The 23,428-nt window shown below is 46.9% G+C and overlaps 1 protein-coding gene across 2 annotated transcripts in view; it reads right to left on the bottom strand.

The window, feature by feature from the left end:
• Positions 1-23,428, bottom strand: part of SLCO2A1 (solute carrier organic anion transporter family member 2A1) — a 105,424-nt gene that overhangs the window by 46,237 nt on the left and 35,759 nt on the right. The gene's annotated exons all lie outside the window — the stretch shown is intronic.

Raw genomic sequence — 23,428 nt, 5'->3', positions numbered from 1 at the left:
GAGAGGTATGTGGGTGTGGGCATGGGCCCATGGCCAATTTCACTGGAACTGGCAGAACAAACACTGGGGCTTTAGAGGTAATCAACAGGTCAGCTGGTGATGTCCCTCCTTTCCTCCCTTGGGAAAAGCTGCTTAAGAAGAGTTTGGACTAATGAGAGCAGCTTTTATTTTGTTGATGAGCTGATAAATGCTGTGTTATCAGCTCTCTGCTGGCTCCCTCAGGTGCCAGGTTTGCAGACAGTATAAAGAAGCAGGGAGAGGGAGACTAAAAAGCTCAGCATCATCAACAGATGCACGTACTGCACACCCCGTCTTTGCCTCAGAGTGCTAGCCCGGGGCTGGGGGCTAGCAACACTCCCACCCCTTGAGCAGGGAGTAGGGAAAAGCCTGGGACTGTGCAGGCCAGGGTGGGAATTTAAATCTCTTCCTAATCAGAGTATCCTTCTGGGGCCTGCCTGCCTGCTCCCACGCCCAGCTCACCACTTTGGAAGTGAGAAGAGGGCTGCTCTAGCACCCCCCTGCTTCTAGCCTGAGCCACTGGAGGCATGTGCTTGAATTTTTTCATTCAGAGGGAATGGCTGTGCAGTTGCAAACTGATTCAGTCTAAGTAGGTTAGACTAACCTGCAAAGATTAAATCAATTCAGGCGCAGGCTTTTTGAATGTCTGTCCCTAGCCCATGTGAGCTGGCCAATGGTCTTGTTCTGCTCTGGCACAGACCCAAGCCAGCATTTGTGGCCACACCTCCTATGTAAGCTTCTCACACAGCATTAAACAGCTGCGTCTAAGAGTCACCCACATCACTGTGTCAACCAAGAGCCTTCATTTAAGGGTGTTTATTTACAGGTTGCATGCCAAAGGGACATTTCCACTCCTAGGCTCAGCCAGATTGGTGCCCTGCCCTGTTATTTCTTCCCAGCATCACATCACCACCTGCAGGCAAATCAGGAGATATGATGGGATGTGGATCTGGATGCACCTGCTTTGCTCCTGGCTGCTGGCCAAAAGGCATATCCTCTCCTCTGGCCTTATTCTCACAAAGATTAGCATCATCCCTCCATGACAAGCTACAAACAGAAGTAGTATGTGTGATTGCCCAGTGCCTGTGGAGGCTAAGTGCTTTCAATGGGAGATCATTGCAGGCAGCTAGGTAGGGGTAATGTGCGTGCTGAAGCCCAGATAAATATGAGTGTGTATTGCTTTTCAACTCTTTGACATCTGTCTAGCAAGAAAAAAAGCCCCCAGACCTTCATGTTATTTTCTTGGGTTTCTCCATCTCTCCTTCCCTGCTGGCAGGACATGTTTTAGATGAACTGCCTTCCTGGATTTATTGCTCTTTTCTTCCTCTCTTGCTCTCCCTCCTCCCAGCTCTTACCTATATCCATTTTGCCATCCATGTGCATCCAACTGACACAGCTCCAATGGAGAGGACCCTAGCCTAGGCTTCAAGGACAGCTGGGTGCTGGTCCCAGTCCCAGTTCTACCACTGCCCTGTGCCCAGTTCTACCACTGCCCTACCCCAAGCAATTTGGGACCGGGACTGCCTCTTGTTGGGTGTCCATACAAAACCCTACATAACGAAGCCTTGATCTCTTCTGGTGCCCTTAGTTGCTACTGAATCATCAACATAATGGCTACAGTTTCTAAGAATGTAGGAGAAAATAAATGTACAGGTACACACACATTTATCTTTCGTTTTCCCTTTGACTGGCTTAGGAAGCAGGATTCTCAGCCAGCTCTTACTAAGCTTCCCTCAGACATGACTCCTGTGACAAGGCCAATGGGGGTGGGGGGAAGATGGAGGATGCAGTGGGCTTGGACTAAGCACAGCTAGGGCACTGCTCATGAGAAGTCTGCAGGACAGGAAGGGTTACCCCTTCCCATGGCTGGGTCTGTCCTATAATCTGATGGGGACTATTCCTCTTCATCTACTTCTTTCTCTGAAACTCTGCTCTAGGCCTCTTCATTCCATGACATGTGTGTGCTGGACTTTTAACTCTGTCCGGAACGCTGGACTTCAACACGGCGTGAAAAAAATTGCTACACAGGCCAGGCCTGATAATTGGTTTACTGCCTCAGGCTACAAATGCTTGATACAAATGGAGCTGCCTGTTGCAGGGAAATCTGTTTCCTTGATTCAGCATCAGAAACCTTTGGCAGAACAGATTGCAGGGCTTAGGGGAGGGGGAAGAGATGTGCTCCTTTAGCAGAAGACTGACTGCTGATACCGAGGAAGACGGAAAGGTCTCCCAAAAGGCATGCATGAATTATTGTTTCTTGATTCACTTGTTAATATTTATACAAGGCTTTGCATAATTACACATTCAGCAGAACTGCAAAGGGATGCGACTAAGTATGGGTGCACCTTTATGGCTGCTGGGATCGAGGAGTACTGGAGGATATTATTTACTATGTTTTTATATCCTGAAATGCAACTTTATTATGTTTATCGGTTGCTGCTTATCAGCTTTTCACTGCCAGGAAGTTATTTATTTAGGTTGGGAGAGAGTGTGGGATAATGGTTAGAAAAGCAAATGGGGAATCTGACTCCTGAGTCTGCTGTTGACAAGGCAATAAGGTATTGTTATTGTTTGTATCCTGGCAAGGCCAGGTTCCTATTTTGACAGGGCCTGTACAATCACAGAACAAAAAGCCACTCCCAACCTTGCAGAGGCTTGCTGTACTCTGTGTCAGTAACTCAGTGGCCACTTGATGCACAGCAGGCCACAATGGAGCCATGATGCTTCCAGGCCATGCCTCACTTTTACACACCTGCAAAATGGGAATATAAGTGCCAGTGCAGGCCTATAAGCTCCTCAGGTGAAAGGAGTTTCATCATGACCATCACTGAAAGATCTCCGCAGCACGACAAGAACAAAGCCGAAAGCCAAGATCCCCAAGACCATGTGATCTGTGATACTTGGTGTGAGGAAACCAAACAGCAGGGCCCACAGTGAAGTGACAGAGGAGGAGAGGAAGTGTAAAGGATACCAAGACAGGGCAGAGACATGATCAAAAGGAGCATGGGCACATTAAAGAAAGGAATATGTTCACATCCCTGTTTTGATCTATACTTAGCACTATTGGTTTTCCTTTATTTTCTTTGGAATGTGCCTTATGCAAACGGTGCCAATATTTTATTTAAAAAAATTAAAATAGGGGGAAAAGCCTGTCTTTTTTTTTTAAATGTTGATTCACAGGAAGTCAAATATTTGCTGGACTCCGGAAGAATGCCCAGCAGAGATAATGCTGGGAACCTGAAACAGCATTCTGGGGATCAAAGGGGCAGCAATGCTTGCAAGTCCCTTACATCTGTGGCTGAGATAATAATAATGATCATACATACCATGTATTGGTAAGGTGGTAGCACCCAGGAGGCTGAGCATGGACCAAAACTCTTACTGTGCTAGGTACTGTCCAACTCAGAACAAGAAGATAGCTTGTGTCAGCAAGAAGCTACAACTTAAAAAACCAGAGACAACCAGTGGATAGAAAGACAGTACAGAGCCAAAAGAAAAAAGGAGGCAAGGCTGGTCAGTGTGATGGGCAGTGGCCTCAGGGCTATTTTGCAGGTACCATCACACTGGAGGCAAACCTTAGACTGGGCTAGGATTAAGGACTCAAGAGTTGCTTTGGGTCTGGTTCTGGGGGTGGTCTGGAAAAAAGCACCAAATCGATTATTTAAAAGGCAACAAGGGGGCAGTAAAAGCCAGACTGGGGGCAGGTCACGTCTTGAAGCCATTTGATAGGCAAGGGAAGGAAAGTCCATGAAGAGTGAAGACAAGTAGCTTATGTCTGAGGCAACAGAGTTGAGCAAAACAGTGGATGATGGATGGAGAAGGGAGGGGCAACAGGCAAAAAAAAAAAAAGAAAAATAAATTAGGGAAAGTGATTTTCTGAATGGGTAGGAGGGAGGCAAGACTGCAGTGGCCGATGCCGAAGAGAAGGCTGTAGTACCGAAGATGAGTATTGAAGATGAGGGGCATCTGGGCTAGACTTTCTGCTGTCCCTATGGGGGGAATGAAAGGCTGTGTGCTAGAGCCACTAGGCAGTGCTACTATAGCATGAGCCCCTGGAAGGGGAACAAAAGGAAAAAGGAAGCACATGAAAAAAAGATCCTGGTTATTTCCTGACAGCTCAGATGAACCAGAACCCAACAGCCAGACTTGGCATCAGCAAGAGCTACACCAAACATCTGTTCAACCACTACGGCACTTGTGGGTTGGCTCACAGGGTGAAATCCCACCTCCATTAAAGACCATGGGAGTTTTTCCACCTACTCCCTCAGGGGCAGGATCTCACCCTGGGTGTCCCAATTTATCATTCTAGATCTAGGTCCAAGCAATGCCTGTAGAGCCAGACCTAGATCTACATCTGGGGGTTTGTCTCAGGTTGCTCCCTAGAGTCAACAGGAATGTTATGGGGCAAGAGGGGACTCCATGGAGCCAGATGAATCTACCCCATGTGCAGAGCAGCATAGCGCTGCAGGCAGAGAGGTAAGCTGAGACAGAAAAGGGGGAGGAGGAGGATTGTTGGGGAGAATACAATCAGAGGGAAAAGTTAAGGGTTACAGGCAATAATAGAAAGGAAGAGCTTCAAAATTAAAGCCAGGCTGAAGGAGAAAGGTGGCTTCTGGGATGCGGGAGGGTGGCTTAGAAAGGGAGGAGGAATTTTTTTGCCAGATAGTGTTAATTTTGTTATGAAAATCCAGCCAGATCCTGTTTAAGGAGGTCTAATAAGGAAGTGTTAGGGAAACAGAGGAGGGGGGCCGGGAGCACTTAAGATATAGAACAGCTGCTGAGAGCTCGATGGTGCAAAGGCGTAGGCAAGAGAAGCAAAGCTGTTTATGAAGAGGGGGGTGGAAGCGAGAGGGTGATTTGACAGTGGAAAATGTCAGAATCATCCCAGGACCTTCTGCAAAGGTGCTGCGCTACACAGGAACAACAGGAAGGTCAGAACAAGAGGGCAGAGGTGAAGGTGAGGAGTGGCTGGGCAGGCCAAGCTGCTGGAGGAGAGAAATGGCTCCGAGAGGAGAAGGGGAAAACAGGAAAGTAGAAACCTAGGTGATGGCAGAAGGCAGTGAGAGATGGGGAGAGACGTCAAGGGCCGAGAGCAGCAGAGGGCTGAGGACTGGGGAGCTTGGATGTAAAAAGGGGAGGGGGAGGTTTGCTGGCCCAAGTGGTAGCCAGGAAAGGATTTTTGCAGGGGGACAGAACAGGAGCATGTCGGGAGGTGGATGAAGGGTGCAGCAGTTGGTGGTGGATCCAGGTGGTTAGCGAGTGGGGTAGAAGCGCGGCCCAAGCAGAAATTGGATGCACTTGAGTCCACATTTAGATAAATCACTTGCATGTGTATCGAGGCCTATCACGCCTAGGTGGAACTTGAAGCAGCCTGGGCTGAGGAAAGCAGACTAAGGAAGAAAACCAGAGGGGCAGCGCAAAGGTCGGGGAAGTCCTGCTATGGAGGAGGGATACAAGCCTGGGGCAAGGACTTCCTTTGCCCATGACACCCCCCAGAGTCATGTAGTGGGATGACAAAATGAGAGTCTCGATAGGTCCGATTCAGGTGCATTTGCTAGAACCCAGCCTGCCTGGCTGTCCTGGGCTGTACAGGCAGATGAAGGGGGAAAGTTGTGCCAACGGGGCCTTAGGCAGACAGAAGGTTATGCAACTGGGGCTAAGGCAGGGGAATGCATCACCTGAATCACCTAGCCCATTTACATCACAGATGTTCTGCCCTGTTCTTGGGGAGTCGATCTAAACTCCAGCCTTTACTAACACATCACTCTCAGCCATCATGGAGGCTACCGCTAGCCTAGGAAAAGCTGGAGAGAAGCCAGTGTACCTTAGCAGTGAGGATGTGGGGTGGTGACTCAGAAGACCAGGTTTCCATTGCTGGCTCTGTCACCGATTCACTGTATAACCTGGGGCAAATCATTTCACCTCCATTTAAACTTCACCTCCATTATTCCCACTTTGGGACTCTTTCATTACGAGTTTGTGCAGCACTGAGCATGTCTCAGTTGCAGTAGAGGAAGTAGAGATGCTCTCCTAATCCAAACTACAATGGCCCCTTATTTCTACTCCAAGGCTGTCACTACGGTGCAGGATTTTCCTCTCCTCCCCTCCCCTCCCTTTACCATCCAGGTGCTTGGAGCTGAAGCGGCCAGTGTGATCCTGACATTTTGGAGCTCACTGCTGTGGGCGTCTGTGAGCAGAGTTATGAACAAGAGGAGAAACACACAAGAGATGATGCTCAGGGAAGACTGACTCATCCCAAGTTAAAATGGGCAAGGAAATCAGGCAGACTGAAGAGTGGTGTCAGAGGTTGAATGCCTTGAGACCACATGATGGGAAGTGAAGGGCAGGGGAGCATTTTTTACCCTGGAAAAAGCTGGAATTGGAATGCCACCCAAAAAGAGGAGGAAGAAATAAAATAATTCTGTGCTTTACAACACCTGAATGTTGGTGTCAGGAGCCCAGCTGGCTTTTGGACTCTTCCCCACTGTGCTTTTGATCAGCTTTGATAGGATACAGCTGCTTGCCTGAGACAGGCTCTCCCCTGCCTGCAGCACACAGGGTTTTTATTAAAATCAGAAGGTCCAATCTTGCAGAGGTATCATGTGGGGCTAATGGGGAGAGGTGCCTTCCTGGATGAGCGTGGCAGTCTCAAGAGCAATCCGGGGCAGCAGCCCAAGGTCAGAGGTGGACTGAAGGAGGAAAGGGAGCAGGAGTGGTTTGGGATAATGAGGGAGAAGATATCCACCACTGCAAAGGAGAGGGAGGTGCCCAGCTCCCATGGGGCATATGCACATGCTCTTGGACCTCTCCCTTGTCTTTCTTTGCTCTCCACGTGTCCCTTCATGTGCAGGCTGCCTGCATTTTGCTTCAGGCTCCTGTATTCCCCCAGACTAATTTGTCTATAATCCTTCATTCTCCTCTGAAGTGTTTCTAGTGTGCCTTTCAGTCTTCAAGAGGTTTAGCTTTTAGTGCTATTATCTATATTACCACGGTGACTTCTGGCCCCAAACAAGGCTGAGGACCAGTTACACTAGGGGCCGGACACAGAGATGGTACGAGGCAGCCCAAACCCTAAAGAGCTTAGCATCTCAAAAGGGAAGGCAGGAAGGGAAATGGAGGAGAAGTGATTTGACCAAGATCTCACAGCAAGTCAGTGGCAAAGTAAGGTTTCCTGTTTTTTAGGTTTGCATCCAGCCAGGAGGCCATGCTGCCTTCTGCAACAGAGCTATTGTTTTTGCACTTATTTCTCCCCCTGTCTCTCACTTTCTCTGCCCCTCTCCCCTTCCTTTACCACCACTGCTCATCATCTGTGTTTCTCTCAGCCCCCTCTAGATGAAGGTTAAAATCCTGGCCACCCCCCAGGCTAGGCATTTGGGAAGAGGGGCAGGTGATGGAGCGAATGCTTTGATCACTAGTTTTCCCCACCCACAAGGCAACGTCTGACCTGCCTTTTCCTGAAAATCAGCATGGTGACATGAACCCTTCCCCCCACCCCCCTACACACCCTGCAGGTCCCCTGCAGCCAAGGAAGAGTGGCTGATCTCTCACATGCATGGAAAACCTCCATGCCCAGACTCAGCTACTAGTATCCACCTTTTACAACACTTTTGAAAACAAAATTTGTTTTAAATAAGAACAGATCAACTCACTTGGAGAGAAGCAGGAGCAGTGGAGGGAAAACCACTAGGGTGCCAAGATACTCAGCGCTGCTTGTAGCCGTATTACTGAACCTCTAAAAGCAGAGGGAGTCAGACCCTACGCCAGGAATTTTTTCAGAGCCTAAGGCGAGTTCCTGTTCAAGCTGCTGTATTACAGGCATAGTGAGTGAAAGGCACAACATGCACCCACACGTACCCACAAACACACTCACGCACACCCGCACAAACTGCCTCCCCAGCTCCCCTCTTAATCACCTTGATGTCTCCCTTCAGAATGGCTGCGCGATCGTGGCTGCAGGCTGTTTATACAAGCTGTTTGACTCCCTTCCAAGCCACACTTTACTTTAAAAGGTAAGCAAGTGCCGAGAGAGACTCCTTATGCACACTGCTCGCACACGCAGAGCTGCCTGGGCCGACACTAGCAGACCTGGACCTTCCCAGGCAACGGGTTCAGCAAAACCCCACTTGTTGAATGAAGCAGAGAGGACTTTCCTTCATGCCTGTACACACCTGACAATATTTCCTCCAGGTTTCTGGTTTAAAAGGGACTGAATTGCTGGATATAAGGATAGAGTCTCCTGGTAGAACGGTACTCCTCAAAGACCTGCCCTGTGGGACTAAGATATGAAGTGGCTAGGAAGGCTGCAGGTTGCACACAGCTGCAGGGCCAAATCAGTCCCAAACAATTTGGGAGCTAGGCTAATCTTCATTTTAAATTAACAAAGATCATCTCACTCCTCACTGTGAACTGGCCCCTAGAGGGCAACATCCTTGCTCATTTAGGAGCACAGGCCTGGAAGAGCCCAGAGCCCTGCAGCCTCTATGGTATTATGTTATCAGGACAGCACCAAGGTCTTCGTCTATGGGCTCTCTACTTTGGGCAGTAAGATTTTATCTCGTATAGAAAATAATCATCAAATGCCATTAACACATCGCTCAAAGCAGCCAATATTCAGTACATTAACAGCAAATGATACGTGCTTAAAATAGCTCATAACCAACTGGGTCAACTGTGCTGTATTCTCTTATCTTGTATCTCTCTCTGCTTATGTAAGATAACAATTTTGTTGACCCTTAATAAACAATTACTAATGAAAGGCATGCCGAGACCGTGTTTTAACTACACTGGTTAGGAAATGTGGAGCATTTGGAAATAGTTTTGGAGGGAACAATCTATGGGGCTGGTGAAAAATGACCAATGAGATGGTAGTGAGGTTGGCAAACTGACAAAGCAATACCAAGGTAACCAAAAAACCTTAACAGAGCTATTGCAAATCGGCCTGAGTGAAGGTCACTGCGCTATGATGAAACAGGAGTTTCTTTTCGGTTTAGCAAAAATAAAAAGACAGATCTCCAGTCACAAAGACTGAAAAAATATAAATGCTTAAACCAACAGAGTCAGGCCTTTTCTTTGTATGCTGATTGAGAGAGGGGTATGAAGTTTATTAGCAGCTTGACTCTCTGCAATCAGGAAGAACCTTGCATGGTCACAGTTATATTTGCTATGTGGTATGTGAACAATGGGCACCATTTTGCACCCTGGGACCACAGTGTAATAACACCTGTGTCAATAGTTACTACAGTACTGGGAAGAGGAAAGATGGAGTAAGGGATGAGGGAATGAAGCCCTTCCTCTCCAGGGTCACCAAACCAGCTCCATGCAGGAATCCTGCACTCACATTCCTTAGAAGGAACGCAGTGTTAATGATTAGAGAAGCAGCCACAAAGGCTAGGGTGAGATGGCAATGGCCATTCATCATTAAAATGCACTGGGAGAGTTCATAGTCCTTTCATTATAATCTCATTCAATGAGCCATGTTAAGAGTTAGCTTTAGAAACTAATGAGGCCTACGGTTTTCCCATATAGACTCTGAAACTTTCTAAAGCCTTGGGGAGTTCTTGCACTTACCCCCCAGTTTCTTGACCTTGGCCATCCAGAAAAGAAGTGCATAATAATAAAATATCAGGTGTCAAATTAGCATGCCACAGGAAAGGGTATTGCCAATGTGGGAAGAGAGTGCAGCATCAGGCAGAGATAATGCCAGAGGTAAGAATCTAAACTATGAAAGATTTGGGAGAGGTGGACTGACTAACTAGTAACAAGGAGGTGGAAGCGTTCACAAATATGGAAGAGATTACTCCGGCTGTTCTTGTTAAGCACCGTTTACTACTATCATTATGATATTCTAGCAAGCACAAGATCAAGATCCTACTGTTCCAGGGGCTATACACTTTTGCATCCAAAATCCTAGTCTCTAGTTTCATAGTAATTTGGGGTCAGAAGGGACCTGAACAGATCATCTAGTCTGACCCCCTGCCACTGGCAGGAGCACATGCTGGGATCACATGACCCCAGGCAGGTGTTCGTCCAACCTCTTTCTGAATTTATCCAAGGTAGGAGCGAGGACCACTTCCCTAGGTAGTTGGTTCCAGATCCTAGCCACCCTACAGTGAAATAGTGCCTCCTAATCTCTAACCTGAACCTACTCTCTAGCAGCTTCTGGCCATTGTTCCTCATCACCCCAGGTGCTGCTGGGGGGAATAGGACCCTTCCTATTTGCTGCTCATCTCCCCTAATGAGTCTGTAGGCAGCCACCAAATACCCTCCATAGCCTCCGTTTGCTGAGGCTGAACAGGTTCAGGTCCCTCGGCCTCTCATCTTAGGGCCTGCCCTGTTGCCCTCCAACCAAATGGGTGGCACTCCTCTGAACCCTCTCAAGGCAGGTCACATCCTTCTTAAAGTGCGGTGCCCAGAACTGGACGCAGTACTCCAACTGTGGCCTGACCAATGTCGTATAGAGGGGGAGTATCGCCTCTCTGGACCGGCTTGAGATGCATCTTTGGATCTTTGTGTAGACAGGCAGAGGTTGGCAGGGAAAACAGGGAAAGAACTGACTTGACCACTGTCACACAACAGAACCATGGACCAAACCCAAATCTGACCCCTACATCAGTGCTATACCCACTATACTACAATATCTTACCTGAAGGCACTGCTTCAAAAAAAAAAAAAACTTAGGTGACTTAAGATACAGGCAGAGCCGTAATAAGGTACTGGAGAGAACAAGAGAAGTAAAAGGAAGATGTGAATGTGAAAGGCAGTAAGATATCTTTGCAGAAGATTGAACCAAATGCAGCAAAAAAAGCAGGATGCTGTGAGCAGTAATTTTTAAGTCACAGTTGACAGAATAACTTTAACAGCTCCTTAAATATCTATAAGCAAGTCCTCAAGCTAGTGCAAAGTGGTACCACTCCATTGACTTTAATGGCCTGTCCCATTTAAGACCAATTTATTCCCCTTAAGTTTTACAAGGAGGTTGCCTAAGCTATGTATGACCTTATGCAGCCTTCAAATTGTTATGAACATACAGCTGTGTCAAGGTAAGTGCTGAGGAGATCTGCTGTGGCATTGGTGCTAATTAAGTAGATGCAAAGAGCCAGGGCTTAATTCACAAAATGTAGGGAATGGCTGCGCAGGGAGCAATAAAAGAAGTGAGGATACTTAAATAACTCATCCAATTGTTCGTCTCTAATTGAAGAGTGATACAATGTCATAATCTGCTTCATGACTTGGCTAAGGAGACCTAGTGGAAGGAGACACAAGAACCTTAAATAAATGGAGCGGGAAAATATTTGGAGAGGGTTTGCCTTCTTAAGAAGCTGTTTGCTCTTTTTTCAGTCTTGATTCTGCTTTTGAACTTGTCGGTTGAGCTTCAGGAAGCCACTTCAAAACTTAATGGGCTCGGCTCAGGTCTTGCACAGGTACCGAAGTGACCAGATTGCCAGGCAGCACCAAAGGTGTGAGAAATGCACCAGAATTTTTTTCACCATTTCATCATAGGTGATTTTGCTGCCTTATATTTGCTTTTGCCACCCACAGCCTTTCCACCTAGTGTTTGTGGTTTAGTAGCTCCTAGGAGGCACTTACAGGGTCAAGTCTCTATTGTCCTATAGAGACTGTTCAAATCAGGCCATGCTGACCAGGTCACAAAACGCCTTCTAGTCTCTTTTTATGACCAGGTCACAAAACGCCTCGATGCAGGAGGAGGGGTGGATGTCGTATACTTGGACTTCAGGAAGGCCTTTGATACGGTATCCCACCCCATACTGGTGAACAAGTTAAGGGGCTGTGACTTGGATTACTGCACAGTCCGGTGGGTGGAGAATTGGCTGGAGGGTCGAACCCAGAGAGTTGTGGTGGATGGGTCGGTTTCAACCTGGAAGAGTGTGGGCAGTGGGGTCCCGCAGGGCTCGGTGCTTGGACCGATACTCTTTAATGTCTTCATCAGCGACTTGGACGAGGGGGTGAAATGTACTCTGTCCAAGTTTGCAGATGTCACTAAGCTATGGGGCGAAGTGGACACGCCGGAGGGCAGGGAACAGCTGCAAGCAGACCTGGACAGGTTAGACAAGTGGGCAGAAAACAACAGAATGCAGTTCAACAAGGAGAAATGCAAAGTGCTGCATCTAGGGAGGAAAAATGTCCAGCACACCTACAGCCTAGGAAATGACCTGCTGGGTGGCACGGAAGTGGAAAGGGATCTTGGAGTCCTAGTGGACTCCAAGATGAACATGAGTCGGCAGTGTGACGAAACCATCAGAAAAGCCAATGGCACTTTATCGTGCATCAGCAGATGTATGACAAATAGGTCCAAGGAGGTGATACTTCCCCTCTATCGGGCGCTGGTCAGACCGCAGCTGGAGTACTGCGTGCAATTCTGGGCGCCGCACTTCAAGAAGGATGCGGATAACCTGGAGAGGGTCCAGAGAAGGGCCACTCGTATGGTTAAGGGCCTGCAGGCCAAGCCCTACGAGGAGAGATTAGAGAAACTGGACCTTTTCAGCCTCCGCAAGAGAAGGTTGAGAGGCGACCTGGTGGCTGCCTATAAGTTCGTCAGGGGGGCACAGAAGGGAATTGGTGAGTATTTATTCACCAAGGCGCCCCCGGGGGTTACAAGAAATAATGGCCACAAGCTAGAGGAGAGCAGATTTAGATTGGATATTAGGAGGAACTTCTTCACAGTTCGAGTGGCCAAGGTCTGGAACAGGCTCCCAAGGGAGGTGGTGCTCTCCCCTACCCTGGGGGTATTCAAGAGAAGGTTGGATGTGTATCTAGCTGGGGTAATGTAGGCCCAGCACTCTTTCCTGCTTATGCAGGGGGTCGGACTCGATGATCTATTGAGGTCCCTTCCGACCCTAGCATCTATGAATCTATGAATCTATGAATATGAACCAGGCCCTCTTTTTGCCATGTTTGTACTCTAAACAGGCATGATTGGACAAGATAAGAGGAGAGGGGAACTGAGGCCCACTTATCCTCTAGCACATGGGCCCAAACTGTAAATCTAAGGTTCCTATTTCAAATGCCTCAAAATCTAGGAGTATTCAGACTTTGACTTTTGGTTTGGGGACCACCGAGATCATTGAAGGGTAGGCCTAAACCAGCAGTTCAGAGTTGGAGGAGAAAGGGCTGTCATGGATCACTTGATATTCATCAAGGCCCTCACACAGGGAGACAATTATGCACAAGCTTGAAATAAAGAATCTAGCTGAGCATGCTAAGTGATTAGGGATGCTTTCCAGAAGTAATGCCCGAGAGCACAGATTGGCGAATGCCTGCTGGAACTAGTTTATACAGTCCCAACTCTAGTTTACGCTGGGATTGTTTAGAAGGTAAATCTACGCAGCCCTCGGCATGCATATATCTGAGGGACAGGCAGAGCCCAAGCAAAATATCTGTACCAGGTCGTGGTCTGAGGTAGGCAGTGATAAAAAGAACTATACTACAGAGCACTTGCTTATTGTAATGTGATTCAAGGGCACAATTAAAAACAGTAGCTCTCCTCCACGCTGCAGGATAGAAATGAATTTGAACCACATTCACAACACTGGCTTTTATAAACTGGACATGTCTCTCTCTTACTTAACCAAGCAATTGCACTCCAAAGGAGAGCCAGAAGATAAGGTGCCATCCTGCCCTAGGTCCCTGCTAGAGATTACATTTATTGTGTGTTAAATTGCATGATAAATTACAACATACCACATATTCAATTCTTTTATCATGTGATAAAAGAGGCAAGCCAGCCACCAAGAGGACGGGTTTGTATCACACTTGAATTTGCACATGTAGCATGGGAATTAGAAGCTAACAACTGGTTCAGAGAGGCATAAGGTTTCAGGCAACAATTTACTTTGTCAGATGATAGGGTCTGTTCCTTGTGACAAGTGAAGTAGGTTGCTGCCTGCAAAACCTCATGCCTCTGAACTAGTCTCCAAGGTGCTGCCCTGCCTTCTGCCCGACTATGGGCTAACATGGCGAACAACCTCTGTACTCCAAAAGGAGAATGGAGCAGCAGCACCTCTTCAAAGTGCTCCAATGACCAGTTTTCAGATTTGACCACAACCCACTCTTTCACTGTACAGTCACGCTAATGTGGTGTTAATTGATGGTGACTACTGCCAGTCTGCAGTGCAGTGGCCTATTTCATGAATTCATACCATGGTCCGCTCCATCAGACCTCACCAGGCTCTTGCTGCATGTTCAGTGCACGTAAACCAGTTTGAAAATGGCTGAAACTGGTTTTAGATAAACCTGGTTGAATGTAGTATCAGACTTAACTGAACTGGCTCAAACCGGTTTATGCAATGTCCATCCCAAGCCCCTTGCTGGTTTAAGATAAATCAGACTCCTCCAGCATCTCAGTATGCTCTCTGGGCTGAGCGGGGCTCTCTGCTCCACAGCAGGGCTGGCTCCTCCCCTCTGCTCCCTGGCTGCAGCTCTGACAAGACTGCGGGCTGCTCCCCACCTCCTCCCACCACTCCCTGCTAAGCAGGAATTCCCCTCTTCCCTCTGCCTTACTGAGGTGTCTGTGTATTAGCCAGAAGACTACATGCTAGCTACGGCCCCTGCTGAATCAAGAGATGGAATCAACAGGAAGCTGATAATGCCCCTGTGTTGTTTTCTTAATGGGTTGCTAAATACTGAGTTAGGGGTGACAAACACTGTAATCAAGTCCCTGCTGGGCTGGCTAATCAGAGCATCCTGCAGGGGCCTGACCACGCCCCACCTCAGCTCAGTGTTGTGGAAGGAAGGGAGGGCTGCTCTAGCACCTCCCAGCTTCTAGCTTGAGCCACTGCAGGCATGTCTGCCTGGTTACAAAACTGATTTAGCCTAGCCAGGTTAGACTAACCTGCAAAGATTGAATCAATTCAGGCTCAGGCTTTTTGAATGTCTGTCTCTAGCCATGGTAACTTATGCTGAATTTAGTGAAAATTTGATACCTGCATCATGCAGGTATTAAATTTGTGCCCAATTAGCTACTGTACAATAACACACATGTAGATGCCTTACTGTGCAGTAACACTGTGTGTGAACTGACTTAGGACTAACTTTAGTCCCAAGTCAGTCCATACACAGCATTAATGTACTTAAATGCATGCATGTAGAGATGCCAACCTAGTCCCACTGCAAAGTAGATTTAAACTGGCATAAATGCACATGTAGGCATGCCCAGTGTGTACCAAAACAGTCGGCTTCAAGTGCTTGAATTGTTTGGTCTGAAGCATCTGCCCCACCTGCACTGCTGGTGCCTCCTATTCCCAGCCTGTGCACTCTCGCTTGGTATCTTCAGCAAACTGTTTTTGCCTGTGCTGTCTCTACTACCCTAGTAAGTTTATTTTCTTGTCATGCAGCTTAATCCTTGCACTTTTGGTGCTCTCTGAGCTCTCTTCACAATGTATCAGTGTCCCCTAGAGATTTCCTTCAAGGGAGCTTCAATTCACTTTTGTTTTCCTTGCCCCACAGACTTATGCAAACACTCCTCTTGCACACCCACAGCGCTGGTCATACCCTCGCTCTCACTATCAGCGACACTCCTCTCCCATTCTGCTCATGATAATCTTATCTACACTGACCACTCCTTGGTTATGTTTGGGCTGAGCCACCTCCCCCTCATAAAAATCTGTTTCCCCGCTCCTCGAACCTTGATCCCACTAAACTTTCCACCTCAGTTTGCACTCTGGATCTCTCCTTCTTTGACCCTTATTTTACCCCTGGGGAGAGAAGAAGGGACCAAAGCTATAAACAATATGATTAGCATCTGTTAATGCATCCCTGGGAAGTGCTGAGGCTGTACAGTGATAAGGAAGAATCTACACGGAGTAGAATAAGGGCCCAGCTCTCACGGGGATCCAGTGGAATTTGAGGTCATGACTGTTATGGGGCATCTACCACTTCTGTGACACTCCCTCCCCAACAGCCTGACCCTATTCCAAGGAATTACGATAACAAGTGGCAGAATGGAAAGCCACTTTCCTGGCAGCCAAACAATACAGTCAGGCAAATATTGCCATACTCCAGATGTATTCCCACTGGAGTCCATGGCCCTCCTTTGGGTGAACAATGCTACTTCAGAGGACTAAGGGGCACAGGTGGGAGCTGCGGTGGTTCAATACAGAGCACCATCATGCAAGAATGTCAAGAATCTTCTTGAAGGCTCCAGTTGGCAAGAAACACTCTATTATGCACTGTTTTAGATACTGCGGGCCTGATGCTTATTCACTCTGACAGTGTAAAGGGGCCTTAAAGTGAGTGGAAGTAAAATTAAGCCCCTCAGAAAGGTATGAAGAAGCCAGACTCCAAATCCAAACCTGTAACTCATTCTTCCCCCCCTTTTTTTTTCAAATGAACGTCTTACACATTTATATTCAGAAAGCAACCCTCATCCTCGCACTCTTTTCCAACCAATGCATTCTCCTTCCCTCCTCCAGGCTCTTCTCAACAAGACAGCTCTAAGCATTTCTAACAAGGACCAAGCCCCTACCTTACAGAGTCCCACAAGTGCATCTTTGATGCTCTTCTACTTCCAGTCCACCCTCCTCCTGCACCGTATCTCCTACATTTTCATGGTAGCAATTTGACCCTACCTGCATCTTTCTATGCATTTAATAATGTGTCTTCATCAGAGCTCCCTTAATTTACATGTCTGAGGAATGGAAGGGTTTCTCTTGGGCAGAACATCTCAACACACCATTTCTTTCCCTTTATGATCTTTCTTGAATTTCTTTCATGACCTTTCTTGGCATACATCCCCTTTTCCTCCCCAATATCAGCCTCAACCTCAGTGTGAACCTTGCCCTTCAATTTGCCGCCTTCTCTCACATTTCAAACATCACATGGTTTTGCTTTCTTTGCGCCCTGGAAGTATAATGCTGCCATTGTCTCTGCTCCACCGCTACTGGAATGCTACCCATGTCTCCGTCTCATCCTTCCTGGATGACTTCAGTTTCCTTTGTTATGCTTCTCTTGTCCATCAGAGGACAGCCTGGGCAGAATGCAACTGGACTTCTTTCACATACTTGTACACAGCTAGAGGAAACCAAGCTCATCACCTCTCTGTTCAAATCCTCACCCCCCAGGCTCTGGGGTTCACTTCAGGATCCAATTTACTTTTTACTCTTTTCTTTTTAGACTCTCCATGGATTCAAGCTACATCCCTACTGATTCTTTAGCTCCACCATCTTGCATCCACTTAGCTCAGGCCTCCTCTCTTCTCACTGTGTAGTCTCAATGGGTCAAGAATATGACAGCTCATGAACCTGTCCTTCCACAGCCTCAACCACCTGGATGCCCTCCTGCTTCTCCCTCTACTTTCAAAGAACCTGTCCAAGTTACTGACCATGTTATTTATAACCTCCCTCCCCTTTGCCATTGGTGGCTCTTGTGACACTGCACAGACTCGTCAAAGTCAACAGTAACCACAATATCTTAAACTGAAGAAGATGCTGTAAGTACAAAACTGCCAAAAGGTTAACACAGGATCGGGACACTTCAAATGGAAGACACCTCTGCAAAAGCCATTGTCAAGTGTGGCTTAAAAGGAAGATAAGGTTATTTGGGTAAATGTGGTATCTTCTATTAAACCAACTAAATAGTTGGAAAAATTGTTCTTTGCAAGCTTTTGGGCACAGGCACCCTTCCTCAGGTATAGGGAGAGTCTGCTGGTCTTTGCCTTCTCTCTAGGGTCCAAATAGATGCAACCAACCCCATCCTTTAAAAGGAAGATATAGGTGACAAGCAACTAAGTGCCCAAGTGATTAGGATGCTGACCTGGGACGTAGAAGCCTCAAGTTCTGTTTCTGGCTGTGCCACTGACCTGCTGGGCAACCTTAAGCACATCACTTACTGTCTCTTCTGCATCAACTTAGATGGTGAACTCTTCAAGGCAGAGCCTGGCCCTATGAGGCTGACCTTGGTTAGGACCTCCTGAGGCTACTGTAGTTTCAAAACACCAACAGTTAGCATCCTGAGGGATCAACTTCCACTCCCCTAAAGGGCCACAAGGAAGGTTCAGTCACCCACACACTGCAAATGTCACCCAGACTGAACATAGATATACCCCGGGACAGTTTTTCATGAAGCAGCAATAGCAACCCATGGAAATTTCCTCTAAAAGGCCTTTCCAGGACCTGCTCCCACACTATGCTGTCTGTACCAGCAGCAACACTTCCTAGTCCAGCCATAACAGGGAGAGCCAGGACATTCCACCCCCACTTCTAACCACCCTGATAACTAGCCAAGGTATTATCAGCAGCATAATGCAGATAGCTATGAGGTTAAAGCCTTGATTTTTATTTTCTACTCCATCAGCAATGGATTATTCATCTCTACACACAGAGTTTTCCCTTCCTTTGCTTCCAACTGATAACTCTCCAGGCCAACATGATGGAGCAGAAGGTGAAACCTACTTGGGGCTTCAACTGGCACAATTGTATTCCTAAACCAACAGCACAATTGAGGAGCATTAGCCCCCTCTAACTGTAATGGCACAGCATAGCAGCAAAGCCCTTCCTACCTCAAAGGGATTAGGAATGACTGGGGGGTAGGGGTAGGTCCTCTGACTGAAGATAATACAGTGCAGGGAGCGAGGGGATGGGAGGAACTCTACTGTAAAAATCCGGGCTTGTTATTTTTGGAAGCAATCTTGCAGAAGGCACTTTGAAAACACTTCCTTGTATAATAAGTAGGAACCTCCTTCCTGGCATCTAGAGCGCACTGTGACTTGAAAATGCGGTCGCATTGGAATTACAGCCGAGATCAGCAGCTGTCAGTGCTTATAGCCAGGCAGACACTGCTTATTAAGCTAAGTCTTGATCTTGGAATACTCTCCGTGTAGGCAGGTGCCAGATGCATCCTCCCAGCAGCAGGTGCGGGATGGATGCCTTATTTTACTCATTGTTAGCAGTGCAAAGGATTTATCTTATAAAAATGAGGAGTATAGTACCCTATAAACCAGAGGATTTATGCTGCAAAGCAAACTGTTGCTCTTTAGGTTTGGGATGAAGATTATTGTGCCATCACTGCTTCCCAGCTTGCACTTGCAGGCATTCCTGTCTGGTGTTTCAGTTCTTCTTTGGATGGATGGAGGGTTTTGGCGATTTCTGGCCACCACTGTTCAATCCAAGGGTGATCATTTCTTACCACAAGCCTCTATCCCATCCACCTGCCTCTATCAGCAGGGAAAGAATTCCAGTAGTGCTACTTAGCTAGGGCACTTGTAGGGAATACATTTAAAAAATAAAAAATAAATGTAAAAAAACCCTTCACATCCCCTCTAGCTGGCTTGCCTTTCCCCAGCTCCCTATATCCTGCCCTCCTACGTCCTCCAAGGTGACATTCATCCCTGCCATCAGGCTGGCAGCAAGCAGGGGTTACATGCTTTAGAGTAGGTTTAGTAGTACCTCAGTCCGTTTTGCATGCAACCACTTGATCGGAAATACACTGGAAATTCTGGCTCCTGGTCCTTTCTTTGCTCAGCTGCACTTTGATATCAACAGCGCACTGACAGCAAGCACCGACCAAACTTGTCTAAGACTGCTTCAACAGCCCACAACAGGTAGTTAAGACAAGGATGTGATAGCACTCCTTTACATCTTGCTTACCTTTGAGAGGCAGCCTGGTCCAAGATTAACTTCTTAACTTTGGTTTAGGGACCTCACCTTCCATGATTTAAACCTCACGGATATCAGAAGACAATGGAGACGGACAGATGAAAAATGCAGGTGAGAGGGGAGAAGCAAGGCCTTCAGGTCTAATCATCTTTTGATATCCGAGATTTTTTTGTAGACTATAATTTGATTTAGGCTCCTTTTGGGCCACTCAGCAGCAGAATGGCTGAACTTTCTGTGTCAAATTAATAGCACTAGCAATATTTTCTACTGAATCCCATGGCTTCTCTGGCACTTCTTCCTTTTCAGGGACAAATGGGGAGGGTTGTCCTTTTGAGAGGATGGGACAGGACAGAATTTGGGAATGGAAGGAAGTACTTTTATCATGGTGGAAAGGCCTTCACAGAGAAGTTTTTTAAACATTTCCTAAAGCTGGTCACAGTCCCTTGGTCTCCCTGCAAGGATGTTCCAAGGAAGATCCCCTCCATCTACAGTGCTTTATCCCAATATCTCACATATTGCACCCTGAGCTCTAGGGTCTGCACAGTCCCAGGAGGAGAGGAGCTGTCAGTGTAGCGCATAGACTAACATCTTTGCTGTAACTGGACTTGAGGATTAGAATGGCTTTAACAGCATGAAAATTGGAACAAAGACCTTAAATCAGAATGGGGAGGTGACAGGAGAGGGACTTGAGCACAGACTTAATGTGCTCATGGTGGCTTGAGCTACAGGAAGGGCTGATGGCCACTTTCAGTACCAGTGGGGTCCTGTGCATTATCTTCATGCTCTGCTTCAGAACAGGTGACACCTGCAGGGAACGTGCGTGTCCCAGTCCTCGTTCAGGAGGAAAAGAACAGGTTTTATAGGAAACTGGAAGTAAAACCAGCCACTTGGGGGGACTTAAGTTGCCTGAGCAACTTGGATGAGCAAGGTCTCAAACAAAATCAAACGTCAATTGTACAAAGTGCCACTGGCAGCAGGTGCCTCAGACTTCAATGTGAATGCAGCGTTGTGGTACTGAGATTACTGCATAGTCCTAGGAAGATGCATGAGATTTGGGGAAACTTCAGTGAGAACAGTGTAAATCCAATCAAAATATTGTTTCTGCTCTAAGAGGGTTGTTCTGGTTTTGTTTCAACTATAAGAGAAGTGTTGGGACTAAGGGGTCTTTTAAAGTCTCCAGGTATTTTTTCTTGCCTCCCTGTGGGTGTATATACTCCATTAGTAAGCATTAAAAGGACTTGTATGTTCCGCCTGATGCAAATGTAAGCCTTGGGACAGATTCTGCTGTTCATTAAACCAACACAAACCAGACCTGAGGAAGGGCACTTTGTGCTCAAAAGCTTGTCTAACATCTCTCTCAACAGAGTTGGCCCAGTAAGAGGTATCACCAAACAAAATCTCTGCCCCTCATATTTTCAGGAACTTCACAGCTACAAGAATTACCAATGTCCTACTACAACCTCTGCAAAGGTAACTTAAAATCCCCATTTTTACTCCTTCAGCCTAGAGCTGGCTGGACCAGGAGTTGGTACAAGTTGGAGCAACTTGAAAACTACTCTGTTCCAGCAGCCCATAATACACTTGACACACTTTAAGGCCAGAAGCCTAATAAAACGATTATTTAGTCTGATCTTCTGTATGTCACATTATGGCAGCCAGAAACCAGTAGGTATCAAGAGGTCCTTTCATACATTTTAGAGCAGCTGGAGAGAAGAGGACTTAGGAATGTGATACCAATGCACCCCTGGAGAAGTTTGCTCTAGTGATGGGACCCTCCCATAACCGCTTACGTGGATGGGCTTTTGTCTTAGCAGATACCCTGATGCATCTGAAAGAACAGGGCTATGGGGGAATTACAGTGAATTTATATTAGCACTGCTGTGACAAACTAATCAACAATATTTAGCAGCTGCTGCTTGAGAGCAAGTAAGTTTGGGAGCTTGAGGCTTGGAACAGATGTTGCGCATGTTCCTGGACAAGTTGTGCCTGAGTTTTCCAAGAAGGGCTATATCCCAGGATTGTCACATACCCATATCACCCATATCAGGGTTTAATGAGCAGCTGAATGTACTGCCACTTTTCAGCGTTCGATTCAAGGATACAACCCTGGGATAACCATTCAGATGCACTTTGTGATGTTCCAGGAGAAACTGTTAGGAATTTTTAACCCTTGAACCTTTTTAGGATTTATCCCTGGACTAGATACATGGATGTCTGAATGATCACACTTTGTCCCAAGATAAAATGGTACATGCCGGGACAAACGTGACGTCAGTTTGTAGCCTGAGAGGGTGTGAGGAGTGAATGAGAGGCGTTCACTCCTTAGACTAAAAGGAACAAAATGATTAAAGATGAAACTTGGATAAATGTGCCTCCTGGCTCAGTGCCTGGTCGAGCCCCAGGCATTTGTACCCTGCTCAGGCTCTTTAATAAATTTTCAGTTTATACTGGACATGCAGACAAACTCTCCCTTACAGCAGTCCTAACAGGTAGTACACAGATACGTATTTATACGAAGCCAGTGGGCAATCACCTTCTGTCTTTCCAGCAGTGCCGGCTGCTGTCAGCCTGCAGAAATACAGGTAGGGGCCAATAGCAAGTCTCCCTTACTTGGCATCTTGCATGGTCAGCAACACAAGAAAGTCAAGTGTTTCACGGGGTGACGGAAAGCCGTTCCCTACTCTGTCCACTCCACCCTGTCACCCCAATGTCCTGGCAGCTGCCACATATAGATAAGCGTATGCTGACACATATGTGCACACACATCTATTCCCCTAGTGATTCACAGTGTGCCTAGGTATGCTATGGTCTCTCACAAGAGTTGCCTGCACATCAGTGGAAGAACTCAGACGTGCGTCTGGGAGGTAGGATTTCTTTCCAAAAACGCTTCACGTGACAAGTTTTGGAACTGGATCTTTCAACAGTTCTCAAGAAATCATTGGCAGCTTTCTAAGGCTGTGTCTTTGGAGAGTGAAAAATGTCTTCAAGGAAGTTCTAAGTAGCAAAAAAGTGCAAGGTCAGATCCTCGCCTGATGCAAATCAGCATCGCTATAATGACATCTGCCACAGTGTTTACACCAGCTCAGGGTCTGGAGCAAAAAAATGCACTAAGGTATGAGGAGAGGAGAGAGAAAGGAAAAAAAGAGGTGTGCTTTCTTAAAAGGTGAAAGTGAATGTGTTTTAAAATGATAGCGTAACAACCCCACTTCCCCAGGTAGATTTCTATAAAAGGATGAAAAGACCAACAGAGCCTGCAAAAGTTGTACATTTAACAGGCATTAACTAGTTGAGGTAAACTCTAAGCACTCTCTATCCTGGGATTTAAAACATATTAAGTGGTTACACTTTAAAAAAAAATACACATCTGCTGTAAACGTGCTCTGCTAGGCAAGGGTGCAGGTGAACCACCTCTTCACTGACAGCAGGAAGAACCAACCCAGCAGAGAAAAGCTCTCAATGCTTAACTCTGTCATTCATGCCCAAAGTTACCTGTGCAGAGATTTTTCAAAGCCGATCAATACTATTATAAAGGCAGTGTTTTCTTTCCACGCCACAGGAGGGTTAATCATTTCCTTGCACAATGTGCGCTAAACAATATAGACCAGAGCAGATCCTCAGCTGGTGGTGAGAAGCAGGTCCTATGTGTGCATGCCTCCCGCTGTCCATACCAACCTCTTCAACAAACACACACAGTAGCCTATGCTGTTGGTAGACGTGCCAGAAGCAGACAAGCCTCCGTATCTAAATGCTTTGACATGCCATGCAAGTTGCTTAGCTGTGGTGTGACTTAACGCTGTGCGACA

This window comes from Crocodylus siamensis, chromosome 6, assembly GCF_052110815.1.
Source record: "Crocodylus siamensis isolate JL-2025a chromosome 6, ASM5211081v1, whole genome shotgun sequence".
NCBI classification, from domain to species: domain Eukaryota; kingdom Metazoa; phylum Chordata; order Crocodylia; family Crocodylidae; genus Crocodylus; species Crocodylus siamensis.
The sequence above is the reverse complement of the archived record's forward strand: the minus strand, read 5'-3'. Positions and strand labels throughout refer to the sequence as shown.